The 25561-nt window shown below is 42.2% G+C and overlaps 1 protein-coding gene and 1 long non-coding RNA gene across 10 annotated transcripts in view; one reads left to right on the forward strand and one right to left on the reverse strand.

Annotated features, from left to right (window-relative positions):
* The window catches only part of LOC102155488, a 36246-nt gene extending 21357 nt beyond the window's left edge, over window positions 1-14889 (reverse strand). Inside the window, exons 1-3 of one of the 5 annotated variants that reach the window (XR_005355870.1) lie at window positions 14362-14885; window positions 13561-13762; window positions 9616-9773 (exon numbers count right to left, since the gene is read on the reverse strand). This is a non-coding gene — a long non-coding RNA (uncharacterized LOC102155488). Of the gene's footprint in view, window positions 1-9615; window positions 9774-13560; window positions 13763-14361 lie in introns of all 5 variants that reach the window. The other 4 variants (XR_005355869.1, XR_005355871.1, XR_005355867.1 and 1 more) reach the window with 4 other exon arrangements.
* PHC2 (polyhomeotic homolog 2) overlaps window positions 3737-25561 on the forward strand; it is a 123182-nt gene continuing 101357 nt past the window's right edge. For 2 of the 5 annotated variants that reach the window (XM_038531152.1, XM_038531153.1), the window contains exon 1: window positions 4302-4653. The gene's annotated coding sequence lies outside the window, so the exon portion shown is untranslated. Of the gene's footprint in view, window positions 3854-4296; window positions 4654-25561 lie in introns of those variants that run through there. The other 3 variants (XM_038531150.1, XM_038531151.1, XM_038531149.1) reach the window with 3 other exon arrangements.

Genomic DNA, 25561 nt, shown 5'->3' on the forward strand with positions numbered 1-25561 from the left:
AATATACAGATCCAAGGCCATTAACTGGAAATCACCCCACTGATGCATGTTAACAGAGCCCTAAAAAGCACCAGTGGCCCTGACAGCTCTCCAAATGTTCATTGCAGATGAGTCATCACTGGGCCTATTGTGGATCTCTGAAACTAAGAAGCCTGAGTCCCCCATGGGGGAAGGAAGGAGGCTTTCCACACGATTAGCAGGAAGAGGATGCTGGAGGGGTGGGGGGTTGCCAGCTGCTTTTCTTCCCCACTGGGGCAGCCCAAAAAAGGGGACTATCTTCACTATTAAATGTCACAGTCATTTACTTTCGCTCCCTCAGTAAGTATTGGGTGGAGCACTTATGGTGCCGGGTGCTGCTGGGTGGAAAACATGTGCGTGTGGATGGGGGAGGAATGCTACTGAAATAGAGCACACATTCCGTGAGTTGTATGAGCCATGCTGGAGTGGGAGACCAGGTCATGGTGGGTCGCCAGCATGGACTTGGGAATCAGACAGTCCTTCTTGAATACTGGCCTCCCACCGACTTCCATTGTGATCTTGGTTGAATTACTTAATCCCTCTGGGCCTTTGTCTTAGTGTAAGTATTAGATAAGATGATGTTTATAGAATAAGGCCAGAGTTAAGTCCTCAGTAAATGTTATTTTCATCATAGGAGAGCAAAGATGTTCACCAGAAACAGCTCAGTACAAGAGCAAGATGATTATGATCAAACAAGACCCCATCACCTCTTGCTTGACATTATCTGATCAAATGCTCAGAGTAGCTCTGGGAGGAAGTTAGTCTCAATTTACAAATAACTGTGGTTTAGGGATGTAAACACTTAGTCAAGTTCACAGAACAAGGAAAGTAGCCGAGTCAGGATTCCAACTAGAGTTCCCAAGCTCATATTCTTCTTATTCCTGGGCAACCTTCATTTGCAAGTCAGGATGGGAGTGGGTGGGGCAGCATATGGTTGAGGGAGATGGAGAGGGCCTGTATTGGACTTACAAGTTTATTCTGCTTAATTAAAAATACGCCTCTAGTGCTTCCTATAGGGTGTGCTTTATGTTAGTAACTCGTTTATCTTCACAGGAGCCTAGAAGGTGGGCACTGTATTATTCCAGACACGGAGAGGTTAAGCAACCATTCCAAGGTAGTGGAAGCAGGATTCACACTTGCTTCTTTAGCTCCAAGAAACCTTGCTCTTAACCACTGTTCCATACTGCCTTATCTTTTGGGCTGGCGGTGGTTTAGCTGTCTGAGCATGTACTTTGGTGGTGGGGGGGGGGATGGAGGGGAGAAAAGGTGAATTAACACCCTCCACACAAGCCACCCTTTGGTGCTATTGCTGCAATAAGATCGGGAGTCATTTGACCCTATAAGGTGAATGGCAGGATGGGGGCTGTTTAGCCCTGGATTTCTCTTGAGTCAACAGCTTTTCATCCCTGCCCCACTTCCTGAAAACTCTTTGCTCCTCAGCTTTGGAAATCCTTTGAGCACAAAGAGCTCATTTCCTGTGGCCAGGAAGGACAGGCAAGTTCCTGATGACAGCTCATCTCCCTCATTAAGGCGCTCATAAAAGTGTTTCAAAGGAGCCTGACTTATGGCTCCGCTGTTTGTCAAGATCCCCTTCTGCAAGGAGCCACTCTGGTAATTTGGTGCTAGGAGATGTGCAGGGGAAACCAGCTCCTTTGAGTCTGGGAATTATTTATGATCCTAAGAAGAGGGAATGTCATTGGAGAGATAACAAGGGTTCAGCAGCACAACAGGCTGTTTAATATGCCACAAGGGATGGGGAGCAGCTTCAAAATTCCAAAGCCAGCTTGGAAACCTTGAGAGATTCTGTACACGTGGGTTGTCTGTTCCTAGGAAAGCTCCTGAGGCAATAACAGCTAACAATTATGGAAGTTTTATCCTGAGCCAGGACTTGTACTAAATGCTTTTTATATGTTAATTCGTTTAATTCTCATGGCTGTTCCCATCCTATTTTACAAATGAGGAAATTGAGGCACAGAGAGGTTAAGCAACTTACCCAAAGTCACACATTTGTGAGTAGCTTTTATCCCAAAAAAGTCTGCCTTCACAGTTGGGCCTTTTTAAGATTATATTTGTTTATTTGACAGAGAGAGTGAGCACACAAGCAGGGGGAGCAGCAGAGGGAGAGGGAGAAGCAGGCTCTCCACTGAGCAGGGAGCCTGATGTGGGGCTTCATCCCAGGAGCCTGGGATCGTGACCTGAGCTGAAGGCAGACACTTAACCGACTGAGCCACCCAGGTGCCCTGGCACAGTTGGGTTTTTGAACCCCAGTCACAGTTTAGGAGGAAATTGGCTTTTAAATCAGCCCAATAAAGTGAAATGTACAATACATTCAAAATTACCTTTGATAATCCCTTAAAATGTCCATAAAGTTTAGCATATTTAATCTGAGGCATATGTCCTTGTCCAGTAATTAGAAAACCACTGAGCTAACTTAAAGGAAGGAGCAGAAGGTAAGCCCGTATGCAGATGTTTATACTTTTAAACTTCTCTGCTTTTTAGGCAAATTATCAAATCACTAGGGGTAAGAATCAAGAGGCAGAAAATTGTAGAGAGTTCTTACCCACCTACAGAGGTGACTCTATTCTTTTACTATTTAGCCTCTGTGACCTTAACACATACCACCTGTCACATGATGTTTTTTGCTGGACTAAGAGCATAGTCACATTTTAAGAAGGTAGACGGGAAAGTTCTTTTACAGATGTCCAAGTCCAAGCCTAAATTAAATGAACCTGGTACAAAGAGATTTCATGAGTCTAGCTTTGGAGCGTGATAAATCTAGATTTGAACCTAAATCTGTTACTTACTAGCTATGTAGCCCTTGGAAATTTGCTTAATTTCCGAAAGCCTCAGTTTTTTTAAATCTGTAAAATGGTCATAGCAACACCACTTTTGAGAAGACTGAATGGAAAAGTTTGTAAAGTATTGAGTATAAGTCATAGTACTTAAGTACTAGCTTTTAAAAGCTGTTTGACCTGAGGCAGGTCTTGCACCTCTCTGAGCCTCATTTCTCCTCATCTGCAATATGGGCATACCTGTCTGCCTACTAAACCTCAAAGGTCATTATAAAGAAACACTCAAGCACGGTACAAAGTTTGCAAGAGGATCTTTTCTCCGCCGCTCGGTATACCTGGAATTGTGAGGAGGTACTGGGAGACCCCTGCTGGAGAAAGTCACTCGAAAGAGTCCTGGGCCTGAAGTGAAAAATGGGCTCAGAGCTCCCCTTTGGCCATTTGGTGTGACTGTGTGACTTCGGGTGAGTGACCTCATCTCTCCGAGCCTCCACTTTCCCTTCTTTTAAGTAGGGTCAACAGTCCTGCCATCACAAGGTTACCCCGAGATTCATATCCTGCAGAAAAGTGCCAGGCACGTGGTAAGCGCTCATTTACTGTTTGCTGAGTCTGAATCCTTCTGAAAGGAGCCAGGTCCCACCCCTCTCCCTCCGCGGGGTGGGAAAAGTGCACGGTGTCTCCACACGGAATTCAGGTAGGAGGGATGCTCCTGGGGGCCACGGGGCTCCCGAGCCTCCCGAGCCTCCCCGCTCCCCGTAGCCGCCCCCTCCCCGCCCTCCCAGCCGTTGCCATGGCCACCGGTTCAGGCCCGGAGCAGCACCTAGGCGTGTTCAACCCAATCCCCGCCTTCCCAGAGTGACCATTGGCTGGAGCGGCCACGTGACGCACGCTGGTATGCTAATATATGGTAATCGCCCCACGCCCCTCCTCCCCGGCTGTGTCCGAGTAGCCAGCAGGGTGCGCGGCGCCGAGCCGAGGGGGCGGGCTGAGGGGCGGCCCCCGGGAGAGAGCGGCCAGGTGGAGGAGGAGCGCGAACGCGACCGCAGGTAACGGGCGGGCGCGTGCGCGCTGGGGCAGGCTCGCGGCGGACGCGAGGCGCACGGGGCGCTCGGGCCGCCGCGCTGCCGGCTTAACCCTTGGGGCAGCCAGCTGTCACGGCCGGGCCGGGGTGCGGCGGCCGGGCCGGGCCGCGCGGGGCGGGGCGCTGCCGTGGGCACCGGCGAGCGGGCGGCGGGCGGCCTGACCCCGGGATTCGCGGCGCGGGGCCCGCGGGGCGACCGGCCGCGACGCGCAGGGTGCGGGGACCCAGGGGCCGCGAGGGCTGCGGCGCCGCTGCGGGGCCGGCGCTTGCGGCAGGCTGACGGGCACCGGCGGGAGCACCGGCCCGGGCGGCTTCCCGGGGGCCGAGCCCCTTCCGCGCAGAGGCCCGCGCAGAGGCCCGCGCAGAGGCCTGCGCCCGCCGCGCTCGTCCCGCAGAGTGCGAGGAGCCCCGGGCGTCGGGCCTGACCTCGGCGTCCTCCCCGCCGCCCCAGCCGGGCCTGACAGCCCGGCCGCCCGCACTTTTGACCCGGAGTCAAGCTGGGGCCCCCAGTGGGACGAAGGCGAGATTGGCACTTAAAGGGGCACCAGCAGAGGGAACTGGGGGTTGCCGGTGCTGGGAGGAGAGGACAATCCCCTAAAGGAAAAGCAGGCCCCAAGATTTGCCAGGTTTGAGAAGGAGGGATGCCCAGGAAAGGCACTGGCCCCTTGTTTTCTGTGCTGGGTGATGACCTGACACTCATGGGCAAAGGTCACTGCCGGACACCAGGATCGGGTCTGTCATGTCCAGAAGAAGCGGCTGTTCTGCGTGAGTTTCTAACAAATTTCTTATAAGGCAAGGTTTAAATTCATCTTCCTTCCTCACCCTACTCCTAGGTCTGCTACAGAGTGTTGTGTTCTTTGGATTATCCACCCCCCCTCCCCCAACCACCAGGAGATAACTAAGGTCTGTGGCAGCTTTCGGCTCACGGTGTAATTTAGCTTTCACTACAACAGAGATGGTAGGATGGGCCATGTGCCACTAATGTTAAGCTTGCCCTGGGAGCTTCTTGGAAGTGTGTGTGTGTGTGTGTGTGTGTGTGTGTATGGTGGGGGTGGGAGGGGATGCTGCTATTATCAATGGGAATGAAAATCTCGCTGATGTGCCAGTGATATCAATAGAATTTCCTTTATGAGTCTAAAGTCGCTTCTCCCAAATCAAGGGAAGATGTGGTTACACATGAAAAGTACCAGGAACCAATTTGATTTTTGCAAGTGAAGTGCAAATTGCACTGCTTACTGCTCTTGATGTCTTTTATCCCATAACAACAAACACTAGCTATATGCCAGGCACTCTGCTGTGTCTTGTGCTATGTCTTGGGGCTGCAGAGATGAATAAGATAATTAGTCCTTGTCCTCAAAGAAGTAGTGAGAGAGACAAATAAAATTGCCAGTAAAAGTGATAGCATAATAGATGTGTATATAAAGAGCTATGGAATCACAAAGGCGGGAACAATTAGCTGTCTGAGAGGGTCAGAGAAGGCGTTCCAGAAAAGAACATGTTTAAGCAAGATCTTGAAGGATGAATAGGAGTTTGTCTTGCAGAGAAGATTGGGAAGGACAGGAAGGGCAGCCAAAGCAGAGGAATCAGTGAATATAGACGCTTGAAGGGTATGGTATCTCTAGGCAATGGCTTTATATAGTAGCCATGGCCTTCTTCCTTCCTCGATAAAGTAACTTTCCAGAAGTAATCTAGAATTTCTAGTTGCCACTACAATTTTCCAGTGGTGTTTTCCTTCTTCTTCTTCTTCTTTTTTTTTTTTTTTTTAAGATTTTATTTATTCACAAGAGACACACACACACAGGGGGAGAGAGAGAGAGATTGGCAGAGACACAGGCAGAGACACAGGCAGAGGGAGAAGCAGGCTCCATGCAGGGAGCCTGATGTGGGACTCGATCCCAGGACTCCAGGATCACACCCTGGGCCGAAGGCGGGCGCTTAACCACTAAGCCACCCAGGCGTCCCTCCTGCTTATTCTTCCTCCCCACTTTTTCCCCTCATCAGTTTTTCTGAGCCTCACCCCTGGTCTTTGTCACTTGTATCTTTCCAAGTAACAGTCCAACATGTGGAGACGGGGGAAGGGATACTTTGCAGTAGCTCCCAAGTAGAAGGCCTGGACATAGGGTAGAATGTGTGGTAATAGAGGTACGATCCTGAGAGGACAAGAGGAAAATAGAGGGCATAACCAGGGAGGCAACACTGAATGTCAAATCTAATGTCAGATTTCTGAGACCTAAGGAAGTGAGTAATAAGGTCAGAAGCCGGGAGGATCTGGAGCAAGAGAGGATCTGGCCTTGATAGGGGTCAGGACAAGCAGTTCAGGATTGAGCCATGAATCATGCAGAAGCAGCAGAGCCCACTGTTACGTGGTGCCAGCCGCAAAGGACAGGGTTGGATCTGACAGCTTCAAGCAACTATTCAGAAAAGGACAACACCATCTCCTCAATAGACTATTTCTAGCATTTCCTTTCTGTTCTGTCTCCCTCCTTACTGTTATCCTCTTTTGCTCCCATTTTCCACCCATGATGCACTTTTCTTAGCAATCAAAGCAGAGAAATCCTGTTCTGCTGTCTTAGCATCCACCTCCAGAATGGTCCGTTTAATGTCATAAGCCATCAACTAGCCAGCCTATTTTTACTTCCTAATCATTTGGAAACAGCAAGGATTGACCTAGAGGTGGTACAGTGGACATCCCCCAAACTCATCTCATGTTTGAATCAGATAAAGGCTTTTTAGCTTTGCTTAAACCACATTTATTTTTGGAATGGATAGTGGTGAATTTTTAGCAAATCCCGTCTTGAGCTCTACTACAGATCAAGCAATTGAAGAAGGTGATATGCCTAGTATACATTGCTAGGATTGACGATTCTGTTAAGTGCTAGAGTCACAGGTGCTATTTAAGCAATTTTCTCAATCACCATGTTTACTGAGCACCTGCTTGTGTGCAAATACTGTGCTGTATTTGTGGTTTGGAAGAGACAGGAAAATGAGAGAGGTGGTATAGTCTGGGGAGTAGTCTCACCTAAACAAGGACTTGGATCCCAGTTCTACCAGTTACTTGCTATGTGACTTGGACAAGTTAGTTGACTTTGTTTCTTCATCTATAAGAATGCAACCTAACTCATGGAGTTGTGAGGATTTTTTTTAAAGATTTTATTTATTTATGAGAGATACAGAGAGAGAGAGAGGCAGAGACATATGCAGAGGGGAGAAGCAGGCTCCATGCAGGGAGCCCCATGCAGGACTCGATTCCAGGCCCCTGGGATCATGCTCTGAGCCGAAGGCAGACACTCAACCACTGAGCTACCCAGGCGTCCCAGTTGTGAGGATTAAATATAAAGCGGCCATTCAGTAAATTTTCAAAGCGCTGAAACATGTGGTATTATAGTAGTCAAAAAAAAAAAAAAAAGATCATTATGGACTACGATTATGAAGGAAGGCTTTTTTCAGAGGCATGGTGATTTTTGTTATATAAAGAGGAGGGTGTAAGGAATTTCCAGATGGGAAAAATCATGTTTATAAAATACAGGACTGGAGTAGGGAAGAAAGTTTTAGGGACCAATCTGGCAAGATCAGAGATTTAAGTAGAGAAATTTAAGACTGGAAGGGGTGGTAGAAGCCAGATTTTAATAGGCACTGAATGCTGCACTAAGGAGTTAGAACTTTATTCTGTATGATGGAAAGTCTGAAGATGTTTGGTTAGGGAAATGTAGGGGGTCCAGTGCAAAATGGATGAAAAAATAACAGTATTTTTAAAAAAAATTCTCAACAACAGTGTGGACAATAAACTTTAGTAGGTGTAGAAAGAGAAGAGAACTGCACAACCAGCTAGCACATTATTTAAATAGTCTAGATGTGAGGGGGTAAGGAACTGAATTAAGGTGATGGCAGTGAAAACAAAAGATGGGTTCAATTAAGTATCACAAAGGAAGTGTGAACAGGATGTGGATATGAAGGACAAGAAATAAGGAAGAGGGGCAGCCCTGGTGGCTCAGCGGGTTAGTGCCGCCTTCAGCCCAGGGTGTGGTCCTGGAGTCCCGGGATCGAGTCCCACATCGGGCTCCCTGCGTGGAGCCTGCTTCTCCCTCTGCCCCTCTCTCTCTCTCTCTAAAGAATAAATAAATAAAATCTTTAAAAAAAAAAAAAAGAAAGAAAGAAAGAAAGAAGAAAGAAGGAAGAATCAAATATGGCCCTGAACATGGGTGACAAGATTAACAAGATTGTTTGCTATGTACCAAACAAAAAGGAAAGCCAGTTTGGGGAGAAGAGGAAAAGCTGGGTGCTAGACATCTTGAGGTGATACTAGAACTTACAAGTGGACATGTCCCCTAAGTATTGGGAAGTGGGAAGTTGGTGCTCAAAAAAGAGAAGTCAAGGAGTCTGATGTGAAGAAGGTGATCATTGAAGCCATGTGATTAGTCGACCAGAGGTGGCAGTATACAAGCCGAGGTGTAGAGGACCAAAGGTTGAAGCTTTGTGGGCAAAGCCCACATTTAGGGAGATAGGAAGAAGAAATATGGTCAATCTGGTAGAAAAGGACTATCAGAGAAGTCAAAGAACCACCTAATTTATTCATCCGACAAATGCATTCTCTTCATGATCATTTGTATACCTGATAGATGCAAGGACTGACTGAACAAGCTGTTATCCATGAAGGTGCAGTGTCAACAGAAGTCAGGAAGGAGAAGACAGGGTCTCAAGATGGAGGAATTGATTAGTAGTATGACATTGTACAGAGGAAGTGGGAAATGCCCATTTTAGTTAGTAAGCACAGGCTCATTAGTAACTTTTTGAGAACAATAGCTTCAGTTCAGTGGGGGGTGGCCATGGGCATATTAAACACGAGAGTAAGGAGGATTGTGGCATAAGATGTGGATAAAAAATGGAGGCAGCATGTACATTGCCCTTTGTATGCTTTGCAATAAATGGGAAGAGAGGAGTAGGAAAGTGATTAGAGAAGGCGATTTTCCTTGTCTGCCTCATTATTTTAGTTGTCCCCAAATCCCAATTGCATGCTTTCATATCCTTAATAGCAGTTCAGCAATTCATTCTTTAACTTATTGCTTTGATAATTACCTGCATATTTCAATGAACAATATTAGTTCAGCTACCACATGTTGAGTGCTTACTATGTGCTAAACACTTTGTATACATTCTATTCATTATCCTATTTAATCCTCACAATACTAGATTACAGCTACATAACCTCTTGGAAGCATGAAGAAACTAAATAAACTGCCTAAGATCACATGAGTAATGGGTAGCTTGATGGGATTTGGACCTGACTCTGACCCTAAAGGACCATGCTATATTGTCCCTGAAGGCAAGACCAGCTTTGCAACCTCCCAGAATCCTGCACTTAGAAAGCCTTCTCACTTGGTTATAATGCTCCATTGTTGATCTCTTGAAATTCTTAGTTTTTTAACAAGAGTCCTGCTTTTTCATTTTGCACTGGACCCAAGACATCATTGAATAAGTTCTGCCTGAAGGCATCAATACTATCTCCTAAAGTGGGAAAAGCATGTTGTACTAGAGCCCTTGCTTTGGTTGTGTAGTGTGTCTTAAGTCCTTGTGTCATGGTGCACATGGTGCAGCATTTTCCTGTGGTCTTCTCATTTTGAACTCCTGATATAAAGGGCAAATGGGAAATATTTTGAATATTTGAATATTGACTATCAACTAGATAGCCAATATGAAGAAAAAGAGAATAAGGAGGCAAGGAATTATTACCCAGAATGGTTGTGGAAACTCATCAATCCTGTCTTGAGAGTATTATTAGATAGAGTTACAGTCCTGATGCTGTTGTTACTCCCAATTTAAATAAGAAATGAGTTCGTTTCTTTTCCTTTTGTAGTCAAATATCCCCATTTGCTTGAGCCTTTTTTGACCTAAAATAGAAGTTGGGATTGAACAGATAAAATACAGCTTATCTGCTCTGACCTAATGCATTTTTAGTCAGGCTGATGCCACCCCTTCACCCCCATATCAGGGACTACCCAGAGCTTTGAACAATGTGACCAGGTTACCACATTTGTCTTGAATGCTCGTGTTCCACCTTTGCCTTTATTGTCCACTCTGTTCCTTTATCTACCCATCTGAATCAGGAAAACTTAATCTTTGATATTATATCTTATTTTTGGCTTTACAGTCATTACTTGGCACTGACAACAAATGAAGTTTTTTTGATTCTCCTGATTACTGCTCTCTCAAAAACAACTTTTACTCATCCTCTTCCTCCTCCCACTCCTGGTCCCTCTGAGTAATTATTTGACTAATACTGACCAAGTCCTTATACCACTTGATACTAGCTAGCCACTTGACCAGGTCCAAACACTAACCAACCTAGGTTCTTCTGTGGAAGATATCAGACAAGACTGAGATTGTGTTGCTTCCTCCCATTACCTGTGTCATTCCCATTCCCATTCCCATTCCCATTCCCATTCCCAGAGCGATTGTTCTCACTTTCTACTCAGTGTGGACCAGGTGAGCCTAAGGATATGTAGATTAAAACTATAAAGAGATTTAGAGTATAATCTGTGGTATATTTCACAAAACCAAGTTTAGATAGCCAGATGTTCTCCATGGTCTCCTATTTGTGCTAGTGGTATAGTCTCCATAAGCACTGTAGTAGTTATCTATTGCTATGTACCAAATTTATTAGCTGAAAACAACAAACTTCTCTATCTATAAAGATTCAATTCAAACATTGCATCTCAGGAGCATTTCCCCACCAGCTTTTAATGAATTAGTATCCTTCCTCTCTGGTCTTCTTCCTTTGTACATTAACATCTCATTTTAGCACTTACCACATTGTTAAAATGACTAGGAACTATATATATATTTTTTGTATCTGTAGCTTTAGTTCTGAAAAACCATTCCTTGAACATAGTAGGTGCTCAATAAATAGTTGAATATGCTTAAGAATAGCTTGTACCTTTATATACTTTTAACTCTAGAAAACATACGTACTGCAAAGTATCTAGCCTTGTGCCCTATGATAAATATACTCTTCTTCATCTCCCTGTTTAGAGACTCAAGTATCATTGTTGTTGAAGATATAAAGAAACCATCCCATTGTACATGTCAAAGACTTATTGACATGCCAATTTAACCTATTCCAGGAAGGGTTTCTTGAACTTATTTCTCCATCCATACTCTGAAACCAGTTCTGGGCCTTTTAGGAAATTGTATAACAAGCCCCTAGCCCAAAGCTACTTGGTTCAATAACAAAGCCAACATTGGTTCACTATTTAAATATTTGACTATAAACTTTATGAAGGCAGGACCTGGGTCTGACTTATTCACTGCTATGTTCCCAGCACCAAGTACTATTAGATGCTTAATAAATACATGGTGGATGAATTAGTAACACTCCATAGTTGATAACTCAGTGTTCCATTCCTGTTATCCAGGTCCTAAACTCTGATCACCCAGAATCATAGGCCAGAGTTCATCATTTCATATGGCCCAGATTTTTTGTCTTGTTTCTTGACTCTTCTATTCCAGCTCTTTATCATAGCTGAGCTTTGGGAATTTGACCACTTGCTTACTTGGAATTAATTTAGAGGCCCCTCTTCTTCTCTTGATCTTCCTAACTAATAATATTGGCCAGATGCCCTTAGGAGAATATTCTTTTCTCTACCTATAGCAAGAAACAATATATATGTTGAAAATATTGAACTGAAGAGAATTATATTCAAATTTCAAAAGAAAGGAGACCGGCCCCTTAAGAAGCACATTTTGGCCAGAAACCAGGGTCTGAAATTTTAGAAGTCTGTTAAACTGATTAACTTGTAAGCTTAAGCAATTCAATGCAAATTAATTTTTATACCAACCAGCAAATCAAAGGAGAGGAGGGAATTAAGTGAGTGTGTAAATATGGTTGCCAGGGAAACTTTTCCTGACAGAAGAGAACCTCACAGGAATTTATGCAGGCCCAAGAAAGCAATGTAACCTGATCTTTCTCTGTTCTCTCTCTGATGGGAAGAAAACAACGTAGAAATCACGGGGTACAGATGAGTGTGGCTTTAGGCTTTTCTAGAAACTTGAGTAAGTCTCCTTCTTGAGGCAGGACTGAAGACTAGAGTTCTCCAGAGCATATATGACTATGATAAAGCACTCGTTACTTCTGAGGAAACATCTGGAAATGTAGAGTTCTGAATCCAAATCTGACAAAGTGTTCATTCAACACATATACATTCAGCACTTTCTAAATGGCCCATTGACCAAAGGGAATATGATTATAAGGGATTGATAACAGTTTGAAGGTGCTACATCACACCTAGTGGATGGTCTTAAAATTTTGTCTAAATTAATTTTTTGGATAAAGGGTAATATGGACCTAAATATTTAATGCTTTTTTAAAAATAAAATTGTTTCTGTAGAAGAGTCATGAACACAAGTGCACTTTCTGCCATATTTCTCTTGGGAAATACCTAACCCGTTGATCCATAAAGCTACACCCCAAGATGGATGGATGTTCATCTAGTGACACTGTCATCTGAATTGTCAGTGTAGTACCAGTAAAAGACAAATCTATCTCCTAGATAGCTAAAATCATAAGAGACCCTAAATAGTTTAGCTATAAATGGTGGGTGGTTTGAGATCTAAAATCTGGGCTGTAAAATCATTTGGATCGAAATATATAGCACTGTCGTGTATCTGAGGCCAGTCATTCAGGGTTTGCCCTTATGCTTTAACATGCTGGAGTTTTGTACTGCATACGGTGCCTTTCAATGGCCTGGAGAGGGCAAAGAGGGTAATGGTTAACTGCATGGATTCTAGAGCCAGACCACTCAGATTCTAGCTCTGCCTCTACCACTCATTAACTGAGCTTTACAACCTTCTTCAAGTCCCCTTGTGCACAGTGGGGGATAATAATAGTACTTACCTCGAAGAAGTATAAAATTAAACAGGTTAATATATGTGAGGTGCATAGTAAGCACCGTGTAAGTTGTACCTTTTATTATTTCCTAGATAGTAGGGTTGATTCCATTGAAGGAAGAGCTGGTTGAAATATATAGAGGTATAATTTCCCTAAAGTTGCATGCTAAGTTTGGGCTCCGATGTTTTGCATCCTTAATTTAGCCCTGAAGTTTTCCATTCCACTTTGTAAGAGAGTGAGAAAATGAGAATTGGAGTAGGAGAGAATAATTTGGCTTTTGGAGCATTTTGAAATAGGGGTTATTTCACAAAAGATGTGATACTAAAGCATATGAAAATGAAGTTGTCTTTTCAAAGGCAAAATGAGTGTGAGAAATGGTTGGGAATCATATAAGACAGGGGATGTCTTACTGGGGTGGGCCTGTCATATGTTGAGCCCCAAATTCTGTCTCTGATAATGATAACAGGAGATAGTTGGAGGGAATCTTATAGTTGCCATTCATGATGGGATCTTCTGATTAAAGGGATGGACCCCCCCCCCCAAAAAAAATAAAGGGATGGACCCTCCCATCCCTAACTGTCTTAGTGTCCTGTGTCTTGTTCACTCAAGGATTTAAGCTCTACTTCTATTTTGGGTCTTTAAAATCTCTTCATTTATTCAACATTTTTAAAAGTTCTGTGTCCCCTTGCTAGTAGCTAGGGATGCAAAGATGACTAGAAGCCAATCCTGGCACCCCAGAAGTTTATAAAAGAAAAATGACATGAAAACATGAATTATAGTATTATACTCACTGCAATTAATAGGTGTGTGGACAAGGTGTTTTGAAAGCTTAGGGAAGGGCAGCCCTGGTGGCCGCTGGTGGCGCAGTGGTTTAGCGCCACCTGCAGCCCAGGGCCTGATCCTGGAGACCCGGGATCGAGTCCCACGTCGGGCTCCCTGCATGGAGCCTGCTTCTCCCTCTGCCTGTGTCTCTGCCTCTCTCTCTCTGTGTCTCTATGAATAAATAAATAAATTCTTTTAAAAAAAATTGAAAGCTTAGGGGAGGGATCACTTAGTTCTGCTTAGAAAAGTCACCTGTCTAAAGAAAGTGACATTTGAGATAATTACAGAAGGATAGAGAGTTCTCAGGCACATAGTGTGGCTCAGACAGAAGGAGCAGCATGTGCCAAGGTGGGGTGTCTGTGTGTGGCAGAGCAAGTATACATGGGGAGTTGCAAATCATCTGACATGACCGGAGCATAGCATACGAGGAGGGTAGTGGCAGAAAACAAGACTAAAAAGTAGGCCAGGAGCAAACACAAAAGGCTTGGCTGCCCAAGCTAAGGAATCCAGACCCATTGTTGGAGGCCCTGGAGAACTGTCAAAGTACTGGAGCAGTGATGGGGTCAGAGCTGCAGTACAGAGTTGTTTGGACCAGATTAAGACTGGACACACAGTCATGGTCAGAAGGGCACCACTAGTGTGACTTCTTATCTCCTGCCAAGTATTTTTACTACTGAAGTCTGTGCACTTCTTCTTTCAGTCCAGACTGATCATCGCCGTGCCAGGTACAGAGCTAACCACTGGAAATCCCAAAACAAACAACACACTACCTGTGCCTCGGACTTGCTGGCAGGGTCTTGTTTGTCCTAAATAAAAGCTTGCTTGAGTTTTTCAGCTCTCCTGTCCACCTTCCACTTTACCTCAGTCCCAGGTCTGGTGTTTCGTGCTTGAAGATGAGCTGGTTTGTGTTGGCCTTGTCTGTGCTCATTATGATGTCACTGTCCTCATCATAACTCACTTCTCTCAACCTTCCTTTTTCCTAAGTGCAGAGTTCTCATCATTTAATGAATTTCTGTGGAGAGGGAATCTATTACATCCCCCCTTTTAGACTTTTGCTATTTAAATTCTTCATTTTGTCTCGTTTCCCCAGACATCAGGCATTCTACCTTAGTGCTCTTAGTCATATGGTAAACGCTTTGGGCTCTACTTCCTGTCCTTTACTGGTTTACAGAGTCTTTACTCTCTTCATTCTTCTTTTTTCTTATCCCAAGGATACAGTTACCAGAATTTCAGACTGCATTATTTTCTGGGCTTTTTCTATGTGGTGTTAATACCTTTCAACCATGAGATCACCGGCCCCAAAGGAAAAACTTCCCCCACTCTGAAAATAAGGAAATTGAAGACGAGAGGGTATTTCTACTATGATAGGAGAGCAGATAGTGTTTTATTAGAAATAGTGTTTAGTACATCATAATAAGTTGTGATTATGATTTATGGAGCAGCTATTATATAGACTAATTGTCATGCTAGAACTTTATATGAATTCTTACTTAAACCTCACAGCAACTCTGCAGGGTACAAACTTATTACTTCTATTTTACAGATGAAGAGACAGGCTCAAAGGGGTGAAATGATTTGTCCAGGTCACATCACTAATACATATAGTGTCAGCTTTCAAACTCAGGCCTGATTCTAGAAGTGAATTTCTTCACTACTGTGGAGTACAGGGTAAAATAAAGATGCAGGGTCTGAGTGGAGGTACCTGTGGTTATCAAGAGTGAGCCCGTTGTTTTCAATCTTTAGTGACAACTGCCATTGTCAAATCTAGTTCTTGGTTCTTACCAGCTATTTTATTTTATTTTATTTTATTTTATTTTATTTTATTTTTTATTTTATTTTATTTTATTTTATTTATTTTTATTTATGATAGTCACAGAGAGAGAGAGAGAGAGAGAGAGAGAGAGAGGCAGAGACATAGGCAGAGGGAGAAGCAGGCTCCATGCACCGGGAGCCCGATGTGGGATTCGACCCCAGGTCTCCAGGATCGCGCCTTGGGCCAAAGGCAGGTGCCAAACCGCTGCACCACCCAGGGATCCCTTACCAGCTATTTTAATAAGCTATTTTTATTTGGATCGTAAGAAGGCACAGTAAGTTTCTAGTAGTATTGCTCCCCCAAAGTTTGTGATGTTTGTCTTAAAATTTTGAGGATTTGCGTTTGTATGTTAGCCCTTAGAGATGTTGCAATTCATTATGGATGCAATGCTCACAGTTTGGGGACCTACCTGCAGGTGAAAAGCTTGTGCGTTGGCATATTCTAACAGGTTTGTTGTAGAGAGAGCTAAATGGCCTTTTAAAAAATGTTACGGAGTCCAAAATAGTGGAGAAGTAGGAGACCTACTATCAGCTAGATAGCTATTAAATCATTTTGAATACCTGTGGACTCAACTGGAACTCTCAGAAAAGTATAGCTGCAACTCTACAAGGAGAAAAGTGACTACTTTTCTGCAAGGTAGAAGATGCAGAGAAGTGAATCCTAGGCGATATATGGGAAGATAAACTGCAAGGAGGCCTCCATCAACCACTACTGGAAAATGATATAGCAGTGGAGCACAAAATCAGAACTTTTAGAAGTCTGCTCCGGGGAGGAACAGTCCCTGCCTGAAAGGTGCTCAGGCAGTGAAGTGGGAGCAGAATCGTAGGTGGGACAGTGTGGACTCAGGATCCCCGGGGTCACAGACCGAGGGGGAGGGTGCTGTGTGCAGCAGAGTTCCCAAGCATCAGAGTGGGGAAACCGGCTCCAATCAGCGAGCCAGGAGTGGGGTCTCAGCTCAGGGTTGCCAGAAACCTCTAACTGCTGCACAGTCAGCAGGACTGCTCTCCGAACAAGGGCCCAGCAAGCAGCAGAACCGGCGAGATCCCCTTTTTCCACTGGGAGGAGTGGTGAATGCAAGCCGCAGGAGTTGGCAGGGTTTGGGGACTCGAAAAGGGGTCCTGTGCCTGACATAGAAACCCTCAGTCACAAGCTTGGGGAGCATAGAGTGTAGACAGTGGCCAGGGAGACAGGACAGATTGACTACTTTTCCCTGAGGGCACACTGAGGAGGGGCCCCAAGCTCTCCACTCGAGGGCTGGAGATTGGGAAGCCGCCATTTTCACTCTCATTCTCTAAAGTTGCATGGAAAGCCTACAGGGAATATTACTTAGCCTGCCCCTGGCAAGGGCATTACAGCTCTGCTTGGGGCAAAAGACTCTTGAGAATCAGTGCAACAGGCCCCTCCCCCAGAAGATGAGCAAGAACATCCAGACAAGACCAAGTTTACCAATCATTGAGAACTGCAAAACTCCAGCACTAGGGGACTATAGCATATAGAATTCATGGGTTTTCCCCAGTGATTCTTTAGTCTTTCAATTTTATTTTATTTTATTTTTAAATATTTTATTTATTTATTCATGAGAGAGAGAGAGAAAGAGGCAGAGGGAGAAGCAGGCTCCATGCAGGGAGCCTGACATGGGACTCGACCCCGGGTCTCCAGGATCACATCCTGGACTGAAGGCGGCACTAAACCACTGAGCTACCAGGGCTGCCCTAGTCTTTCTTTTTTTTTTTTTTTTTATGATAGTCACAGAGAGAGAGAGAGAGAGAGGCAGAGACATAGACAGAGGGAGAAGCAGGCTCCATGCACCGGGAGCCCGACGTGGGATTCGATCGCGGGTCTCCAGGATCACGCCCTGGGCCAAAGGCAGGCGCCAAACCGCTGAGCCACCCAGGGATCCCTGCCCTAGTCTTTCAATTTTAATTTTTTTCTTTCCTTTTTCAACCAATTTCTTATTTTATCAATTCGATTTTTATTTTTTAAAGATTTTTTTTATTTATTCATGAGAGAGACAGAGAAAGAGAGAGAGGCAGAGACACAGGCAGAGGGAGAAGCAGGCTCCATTCCATGCAGGGAGCCTGATGTGGGACTCAATCTCAGGTCTCCAGGACCACACCCTGGGCTGAAGGCAGCACTAAACTGCTGAGCCACCCAGGCTGCCCTCAATTCGATTTTTTTTTAAGATTTATTTATTTATTCAGAGAGAGAGAGAGAGAGAGGCAGAGACACAAGCAGGCTCCATGTAAGAAACCTGACGTGGGACTCGATCCCAGGTCTCCAGGATCACACCCTGGGCTGCAGGCGGCACTTAACTGCTGCGCCACCGGGGCTGCCCCCTCAATTCAATTTTTAAAATCTTTTTTAATTTTCATTTTTTACAGTTACATTCTATCCTTTCATTGTTTTTAATTTTTTTGTACATATATATGTTTTTCTTTCATCACAATTTTGGGATCTAGTTTTCTAATAAACAGACCAAAATACACACAAGATCCAGTGTATTGCTCTATTCTGTTTGAATGTCTGATATATTCTCTCTCTCTCTCTCTCTTTCAGTTTTGGGTCTTTTCTGATTTGTTTACTATATATTTCTCTGGGGTCATTGTTGCCATTTTGGTATTTTGTTCTCTTGTTCATCTATCCTTTTCTAGACAGAATGACCAGATGGAAAAACTCACCTCAAAAAAGAACAAAAGGCACTACTGACTGCCAGGAACCTAATTAGTATGGATATAAGTAACATGTCAGAACTAGACTTCAGAGTAACAATTATAAAGATACTAGTTGGGCTTGAAAAAAGCATAGAAGACACTAGAGAATCCCTTACTGGAGAAATAAAAGAACTAAAATCTAATCAAGTCAAAATAAAGAGGATATTCATGAGATGCAATAAAAAATGGAGGCTCTAACTGCTAGGATAAATGAAGCAGAAGAATTAGTGACATATCAAGAAGACAAAATGATGGAGAAAAAAGAAGCTGAGAAAAAGAGATAAACTACTGGATCACAAGCGCAGAGTTTAAGAGATAAGTGATAGCATAAAGCGAAACAATATTAGAATAATTGGGATCCCAGAATAAGAGGAAAGAGAGGGGCAGAAGATATATTGAAGCAAGTTATGGTGGAAAACTTCCCTAATCTGGGAAAAGAAACAGGCATCCAAGTCCAGGAGGCACAGAGAACCTCCCCCCAAAATCAATAAAAATAGGTCAACACCTTGACATATAATAGTGAAGCTTGCAAATCTCGGGGACAAAGAAAATTCTGAAAGCAGCTCAGGTCAGGAGGTTCATAACTTACAAGGGTAGAAACAGTAGAGTGGCAGCAGACCTGTCCACAGAGACCTGGCAGGCCAGAAAAGACTGGCCTGATATATTCAGGATGCTAAACAAGAAAAATATGCAACAAAGAATAATTTATCCAGCTAGGATGCCATTCAAAATAGAAGGAGAGATAAAAAGCTTCTAGAACAAACAGAAACAAAAAGAATTTGTGATCACTAAACCAGCCCTACAAAAAACTATTAAAAGGGATCCTTTAAGCAAGGAGAGAGCCCAAAAGTAACATAGACCAGATAGGAACAGAGACAATATAAAGAAACAGTGACTTTACAGATAATACAATGGCACTAAATTCATATCCTTCAATAGTTACTCTGAATGTAAATGTCTTTCACCCAATCAAAGGCACAGGGTATAAAATTGGCTTTAAAAAGTAAGACCCACCAATATGCTGTCTGCAAGAGATTCATTTTGACCCAAAGACACCTCCAGATTTAAAGTGAGGGGGTAAAAAAAATAAATAAATGAAAATTAAAATATAAAAAAAAATAAAGTGAGGGGGTAGAAAACCACTTATCATGCTAATGGACATCAAAAGAAAGCTGGGGGGATCCCTGGGTGGCGCAGCGGTTTGGCACCTGCCTTTGGCCCAGGGCGCGATCCTGGAGACCCAGGATCGAGTCCCACGTCGGGCTCCCGGTGCATGGAGCCTGCTTCTCCCTCTGCCTGTGTCTCTGCCTCTCTCTCTCTCTCTCTCTCTCTCTCTCTCTCTGTGTGACTATCATAAATAAATAAAAATTAAAAAAAAGAAAGCTGGGGTGCCAATCCTTATATCAGACAAATTAAATTTTAAACCAAAGACTGTAATATGAGATGAGGAAGGAAGCTATATCATAATTAAAGGGGCTATCCAATAAGAAGATCTAACTATTGTAAATATTTATGCCCCTGACATGGGAGCAGCCAATCATATAAGCCAATTAATAACAGAATTAAAGAAACACCTTGATAATAATATAATAGTAGGGGACTTTAACAACCCACTCACTGCAATGGGATAGGTTATCAAGGAGGAAGATCAAGGAGGAAATTAGGGCTTATATTCAGAACATTCCATCCTAAAGCAAGAGAATACACATTCTTCTCAAGTACACATGAAACATTCTCCAGAAGAGATCACATACTGTGTCACAAATTAGGTCTTAACTGGTACCAAAAAATTGGGGTCATTCCCTGTATATTTTTAGACCACAATGCATCGAAAGAAAAAAGACTCAAAAGCATAAACGAAAAAGAGATCACAACCAACACCAAAGAAATAACAATTATAAGAACATTATGAGCAACGATATACCAACAAATTAGGCAAACTGGGAGAAATGAATGCATTCCTAGAGATGTATAAACTACCAAAACTGAAACAGAAAGAACTAGAAAACCCAAACAGACCCATAACCAGCAAGGAAATTGAAACAGAACTCAAAAATCTCCCAACAAACAAGAGCCCAGGGCCAGATGGCTTCCCAGGGCAATTCTACCAAACATTTAAAGAAGAATTAATACCTATTTTTCTGAAGCTGTTTCAGGAAATAGAAATGGAAGGAAAACTTCCAAACACTTTCTATGAGACCAAAATTACCTTGGTCCCCCAAACCAGAAAAAGACCACACCAAAAAGGAGAATTACAGACCAATATCCCTGATGAACATGGATGCAAAAATTCTCACCAAAATACTAGCCAGTGGGACCCAACAATACATTAAAAGGATTATTCACCACAACCAAGTGGGATTTATGCCTGGGCTGCAAGGCTGGTTCAATATCTACAAATCAATCAATGTGATACACTACGTTAATAATAATAAAAAAAAAAGGGCATAAGTTGTATGATCCTCAATAGATACTGAAAAACCATTTGACAAAGTATAGCATCCTTTCTTGATTAAAACTCTTCATGTGTAGGGATAGAGGGAACATACCTCAATATCATAAAAGCCATATATGAAAAGCTCACAGCATATATCCTTCTTAATGGGGGAAAACAGTGCTTTTCCCCTAAGGTCAGGAACACAGCAGGGATGTCCACTATTATTGCTGCTGTTCAACATAGTACTAGATGTCCTAGCCTCAGCAAACAGACAACAAAAAGAAATAAAAGCTTTCTGAAATGGTAAAGAAGTCAAACTTTCGCTCTTTGCAGATAACATGATACTCTATGTGGAAAACCCAAAAGACTCCACCCTAAAATTGCTAGAACACATACAGCAATTCAGCAAAGTGGCAGGATATAAAATCAATGCACAGAAATCAGTTGCATTTCTATACACTAACAATGAGACAGAAGAGAGAAATTAAAGAGTCAGACTCATAAACAATTGCACCCAAACCCAGAAGATACCTAGGAATAAACCTAACCAAAGAGGTAAAGGATCTGTACCCAAAAAACTATAGAACACTCATGAAAGACATTGAGGAAGACACAAAGTGATGGAAAAATAGTCCATGCTCATAGATTGAAAGAACAAATACTATTAAAATGTCTTTGCTACCTAGATCAATCTATATGTCCAATGCAATCTCTATCAAAATACCATCAACTTTTTTCACAGAGCTGGAACAAATAATCCTAAAATTTGTATATAACCAGAAAAGACCCCAAATAGCCAAAGGAATATTGAAAAAGAAAACCAAAGCTGGTGGCATCATAATTCTGAACTTCAACCTCTATTACAAAGCTGTAATTATGAAGACAGTATGATACTGGCACAAAAACAGACACATAGATTTGGAGCAGAAGAGAGAACCCAGAAATGGGCCCTCAACTCTATGGTCAACTAATCTTTGGCAAAGTAGGAAAGAATATCCAATGGAAAAAAGTCAGTCTCTTCAACAAATGGTGTTGGGAAAATTGGACAGCCTTATGCAGAAGAATGAAACTGGACCTTTCAGTACACTATACACAACAATAGACTCAAAATGGATGAAAGACCTAAATGTGAGACAGGAAGCCATCAAAATCTAGAGGAGAACATAGGCAGCAACCTCTTTGCGGCTGCAGCAACTTTCTACTAGACATATCTCTAAAGGCAAGGGAAAGAAAGGCAAAAATGAACTATTGGGGCTTCATCAAAATAAAAAGCTTTTGCTCAGCAAAGGAAACAGTTGACAAAACCAAAAGACAACTGACAATCTGATAAAGGGCTAGTATCCAAAATATATAAAGAACTTATCAAACAACACCCAAAGAACAAATAATCCAATCAAGAAATGGGCAGAACATGCTCACTTCGGCAGCACATATACTAAGAAATGGGCAGAAGACGTGAACAGACATTTCTCCAAAGAAGACATACAAATGGCCAACAGACATATGAAAAAATGCTCAACATCACTTGGTCTCAGGGAAATACAAATCAAAACCACAATGAGATACCTACCGCCTCACACCAGTCAGAATGGCTAGAATGAACAAGTCAGGAAATTTCAGATGTTGGTGAGGATATGGAGATATGGGAACCCTCTTGCACTATTGGTGGGAATGCAAACTGATGCAACCCCTCTGGAAAACAATATGGAGATTCCTCAAAAAGTTGAAAATAGAGCTACCCTACAACCCAGCAATTGCACTACTGGTTATTTACCCCAAAATACAAATCTAGTGATCTGAAGGGGCACCTGCATCCCAGTGTTTATAGCAACAATGTCCACAATAGCCTAACTGTGGAAAGAACCCAGATGTCCATTGGCAGATGAATGGATAAAGAAGATGTGGTATATATACAATACAATACTACTCAGCCATCAAAAAAAAAAAAAAAAAAAAAAAGAAATCTTGCCATTTCCAATAGCATGGATGGAACTAGAGGGTATTATACTAAGTGAAATAAGTTAGAGAAGTATAATTATATGATCTCACTCATGTGGAATTTAAGAAACAAATAGGATCATAGGGGGTGGGAGGAAAAAATAAAACAAGACAAAATTAGGGAGACAAACCATAAGAGACTATTAATCATAGGAAACAAACTGAAGGTTGCTGGAGGGGAAAGGGGTAGGGAATGGGGTAATTAGGTGATGAACATTAAGGAGGGCATATATGTAATGAGCACTGGGTATTATATAAGACTGTTGAATCACTGACCTCTACCTTTAAAACCAATAATACATTTTATGTTAATTAATTGGATTTAAATAAAATTTTTTTTTTTTTTTTGGATTTAAATAAAATTTTTAAAAAATGTTTTATATGTTATAATTTCCACACAAGATCAGTCTACCCCAGGGATGAGTATAATAGGTTGAATCATGGCTATCCAAAGATAATTAGGTCCTAATCCCTGGAACCTGTAAATGTTACCTTATAAAAGAAAAGGGATCTTTATAGATGTGATTAAGTTAAGGATCTTAACGTGGAGATTGTCCTGAGTATCTGGGTTGACCCTAAATCCAACCACAAATGTCATTCTAAGAGGCAGAGGGTGATTTGACACACAGAGAGGAGGAGGCAATGTAAACCCAGAGGCAGCGATTAGAGGGGTGCAACCACAAGCCAAGGAATGTTGGCAGCCACCAGAACTCAGGAGTCCAGGAGTGGATTCTCAAAAATCTCCAGGAAGAATGCAGCTTTGCCATCCCTTTGATTTCAGCTCAATGAGACTGGTGTTGAAATCCTAATCTCCAGGACTATGAAAGTATAAATTTCTGTTTTAAACCAGGAAGTTTGTGGTGATTTTTTATTCCAGCCAGAGGGAACTAATACAGTGAGAATGGTCACTTCTTGTACTGCTTCATTAATTTTGAGGACATATATCATGACTTAATAAAGGTGGCAACCAACTAATATAGCATGAATAATAGTGATTTTGACAAACACTTGTGTATTACTCACTATGTGCTAGGTACTATATGAGCCTTTGAAATGTATTTATTCATTCAATTTTCATAACAGCCACACATGGGGAGTTCTATTACTATGTCCACTCTAAAATGAGGACATTGAAATACAGAGAAGTTAGTTAACCTGGCCAAAATTATGTAACTAGTAAGTAGTGGGGCTAGGACCTGAACCCAGGCGGTCTGGTTCCAAGTGTTCATGCTATGAAACACTATCCCATATGGGGGTTTGCACTTGGGTGGCATTCAACAAAGGACACAGTGACACTGTTAGTGTCAGTCCTCTGGCCACTTTCTCTCTTCGTTTTTTCTGCTGTGTTCACTGAATTTGTCTTCTTCCATTTGTTCTTTATTTTTAATGTCTTTTCTCTGTTTTGTTTTTTCTTTTTATAATTGCCTTGTGTGGTTTTGGTATCAGTAATTAGGTAAGAATTTCCTTTTTCTATTTTCTGGAAGAGTTTATAGAACATTGGTTTTATTTCTTTTTTGAATCTTTAGTAGAAATCACCAGTAAAATCACTGGGCCTGGCATTTTCTCTATGGAAAGGTTTTATAGCAAGAGTTCATGTTCTTTAATAGATAAAGGACTATCCAAGCGATATCTTGAGTGAGCTCCAAAAGCTTGTGTCTTTCCAAGGATTTGTCTATTTCATCTAAGTTATTTATTGACTGTAGGATCCTTTCAATGTCTGTAGGATCTTTCATTCTTATTATTGATAATTTGTGTCTTCTCTTTTTTCCCCTCTGACCAATCTGAATAGATTTTCACCAATTTTATTGACTTTTTTTCACAGAACCACCTTTTCATTTCAAGTTTTCTCTATACTTTTTTTGCATTCTATTTCATTGATTTCCATTCTCATCTTTATTATTTCCTTCCTTATGTTACATTTTATTTGCTCTTTTTTTTCTAGCTTCTTAAGGTAGAAGCTGAGATTAATGATTTGAGATCCTTTTTTTTCTAATACAGATGGTTTTAATGCTATAAAATTTCCTCTAAGTATGGCTTTAGCTATATCCCATAAATATTGATAATGTAACATTTTTATTTTCATTCAGTTCAAAATATCTTTTACTTTCCCTTGTGATTTCTTCTTTGACCCATAAGCTATTTTGAAGTATGCTGTTTTCTTTCCACATATTTAGGATTTTCCCAATAGCTTTATGTTATAGATTCAAGTATAATTTTGTTATGCTCAGAAAATATAGTTTGCATGATTTTATTTATTTTTATTTATTTTATTATTTTTTTAGTTTGCATGATTTTAATTCTTTTAAATTTATTAAGACTTGGAGCAGCCCGGGTGGCTCAGTGGTTTAGCACCGCCTTCAGCCCAGGGCCTGATCCTGGAGACCTGGGATTGAGTCTCACATCAGGCTCCCCACATGGAGCCTGCTTCCCCTCTGTCTGTGTCTCTACCTCTCTCTCTGTGTCTCTCCTGAATAAAGAAATAAAATATTTTTAAAAAATTTATTAAGACTTTTTAATGATGCAAAATATATATTCTGTTGTTATTGGGTAGAGTGATATAGATATATAATATCAGATTAGTATTGTTGTTCAAGTCTTTTACATCTTTTTTTTTTTTTAATTTTTTATTTATTTATGATAGTCACAGAGAGAGAGAGAGGCGCAGAGACACAGGCAGAGGGAGAAGCAGGCTCCATGCACCGGGAGCCCGATGCGGGATTCGATCCCAGGTCTCCAGGATCGCGCCCTGGGCCAAAGGCAGGCGCCAAACCGCTGCGCCACCTAGGGATCAGTCTTTTACATCTTTATTAATTTTTCTATCTACTTGTTTTATCAGTTACTAAGAGAAAAGAATGGAAACTTATAACTGTAATTGTAAATTTATCTTTTCCTCTTTTTGGTTCTATCCATTTTGCTTTTTGTGTTTTAAAACTCTGATGCTGGGAATCCCTGGGTGGCTCAGTGGTTTAGCGCCTGCCTTTGGCCCAGGGCGCGATCCTGGAGTCCCGGGA

The sequence above is a fragment of the Canis lupus genome, chromosome 2, assembly GCF_011100685.1.
Source record: "Canis lupus familiaris isolate Mischka breed German Shepherd chromosome 2, alternate assembly UU_Cfam_GSD_1.0, whole genome shotgun sequence".
Taxonomy (NCBI): Eukaryota; Metazoa; Chordata; class Mammalia; order Carnivora; family Canidae; genus Canis; species Canis lupus.